General features: G+C 39.8%; 1 pseudogene; it reads right to left on the bottom strand.

Moving 5' to 3' along the window:
• Positions 1–980: 980 nt before the first annotated feature.
• LOC139081455 (small proline-rich protein 2H-like) lies at positions 981–1,295 on the bottom strand (annotated as a pseudogene).
• Between the last annotated feature and the right edge of the window lie 1,103 nt (positions 1,296–2,398).

Raw genomic sequence — 2,398 nt, 5'->3', positions numbered from 1 at the left:
CTTCTAATCACGAACAGCTATTTCTTTGTAGTAGATAAAGGAATATATATTGGATTTCAAAGAGAAGAGAAAAGGTATGCTGTGAAAGACCCGCTAAGATTGAGAAACTTTGATTATTATCAGTTTTATTTCATACATTAACTTTTCTTATGTAGCCTTGTTTGGACAAATTCAATAATAATAATGATTTCAACTATCATTTACTGCATGTTAATTATATATCAGGCACTGTACTAAACACATCACATACATTTCCTTATTAAATATTCAAGGTAAATATTTCAATAATACCTTTAATGGGTATTCTGACTCCAATTTTGAAGTAGCAGAAATTGAAGATCAGAGGGTTTGAGAAACTTGCCTAAGTTTACAAAGCAATTGTGTAGTAAGTAGAGTGTGGGTATGAGGCAAGGCAGAAGCATTCTCTGGTGTAGGCCACACATCTGTCCCAGGTCAGAGATCCCTGCTGTACTATTTGTGAATCAAGAAAAAAACAACAATAAAAAAGGAGGAAGTGGATAAAGATGAAGAAAGAAAGGAAAAGAGAAGGGGGGGGCAGAGGAATTTGGAACTACAAAAGCTGAAAAAAGCAGGTTAAAAAATAAAATAATGTCTATCCATCATGAAACGTGTACTTTACTCAGGCAGCTGAAGGGAATCCCCAAGAGCTCAGATAATGGGATTTCTGCCCAGGTCAGAGACACACGGAAACACCACCGGCTAACACAGCGGGAGCAAGTTGCGCCTGATCCTGCTGCTCTCTCTCTCTGGAGATTCTGAGAAGCTGTAATCATCAAAGCTGGTCCTTGCCAGCTGTTCCCTGGAGAGTAGCAATATGCTGACTGCAAAAGGAAGACTTCTGTCTCCAGTAACATTCCAAGCAGGTAAGGGCCCTTAAGTCAGTGAAGATGTCACCATGAAAGGATTCAGGGAGAAGGTGATGAGAACTCGGACAGGGAAGAATCATTTTTCATGACATTTCATGATCCTGAAGACTTCTGAGGCTGCTGCTTATTTTTGGGTGGTCACTTCTGCTTGCAGGGTTGGGATGGCTGTACAGGCAGGTATTTCTGCTGGAACAGCTTTGGTGGCCACTGGGGAGGTGGGCAAGGCTCAGGGCACTTTGGAGATGGACATGGCTCATGGCATCTTAGAGGTGGACATGGCTCTTGGCACTTTGGAAGTGAGCATGGCTCAGGACATTTTGGTGGTGGGCAAGGCTCCAGACAGATTGGTGGGCACACGGGAGGTGGGAGGCAGGGCTGCTGGCACTGCTCCTGCTGCTAGCAGGACATCCTTCCTGTGTCTTGGGGAATCTGAAAGAAACATATTAGAGTGTTGAAAAAGGAGACATTCCTGGAGGTAGAGCAAGGAAGAGCCTATCTACTGAATTCAACCCTTACATATCCAATCACCTACTTTGATTTTTTTTTTTAAAGATTGGCACCTGAGCTAACATCTGTTGCCAATCTTTTTTTTCCTTCTTCTCCCCAAAGCTCCCCAGTACATAGTTGTATGTTCTAGTTGTGAGTGCCTCTGGTTGTGCCATGTGGGACACCACCTCAGCATGGCCTGATGAGCGGTACCATGTCCGCACCTGGGATCCGAACGGGCAAAACGCCAGCCCGCCAAAGTGGAGTGCACGAACTTAACCACTAAGCCATGGGGCTAGCCCTTACTTTGATTTGTTAATACCCTACTCTTGTATCTATATGTACGTTTTCTTTTCTTCCTGTTTAGAGTATAAATTCTCACCAACAAAATGGAAAACTATGGCAAAACTCTGTTTTTATTTTGCCTATATATTAAGAAATTTTCCTGACCTAAATAAACAAGAAATATTTTGAGCACAAATAACATTTTAAAAAATGCGGTAAAATTTTCTGGAGTTCTGTCCAATCCTACAGAAAATTTCTATTATAATTATATTTCATTATGTCAATAATGAAGTTTCCATTAGGCTGATTTACGCATAGAGAAAAGTACTCTTCAGGGTCAATTTCCAACACTAAGATTCCACCTGAAAAGGGCTCATCTTCTAAGACACATACCATTAAAGCCAGAGCAAGAAATATTTTCTGAAAGAATTGTTGGACAAGGGAGAATTTCATTTTTCTCACTCTCCTTTAATCTTAAGTTACAACTTTAGTTTATTTTCTAATTCAGACTTCAAAACAATCCTCCAAAAGTCGTCAAAAAAAAATTCAACAAGAATAAAGAAGATGTGATGTATGTGTGTGTATATATATATATATATATATATATATATATATATATATATATGATGGAGTACTACTCAGCCGTAAGAAAAGACAAAATCGTGCCATTTGGGACATGGATGGACCTTGAAGGTATTACACTAAGCAAAATAAGTCAGACAGAGAATGACAAATACCAT

Source organism: Equus przewalskii, unplaced genomic scaffold (assembly GCF_037783145.1).
Source record: "Equus przewalskii isolate Varuska unplaced genomic scaffold, EquPr2 ChrUn-10, whole genome shotgun sequence".
NCBI lineage: Eukaryota > Metazoa > Chordata > Mammalia > Perissodactyla > Equidae > Equus > Equus przewalskii.
The sequence above is the reverse complement of the archived record's forward strand: the minus strand, read 5'-3'. Positions and strand labels throughout refer to the sequence as shown.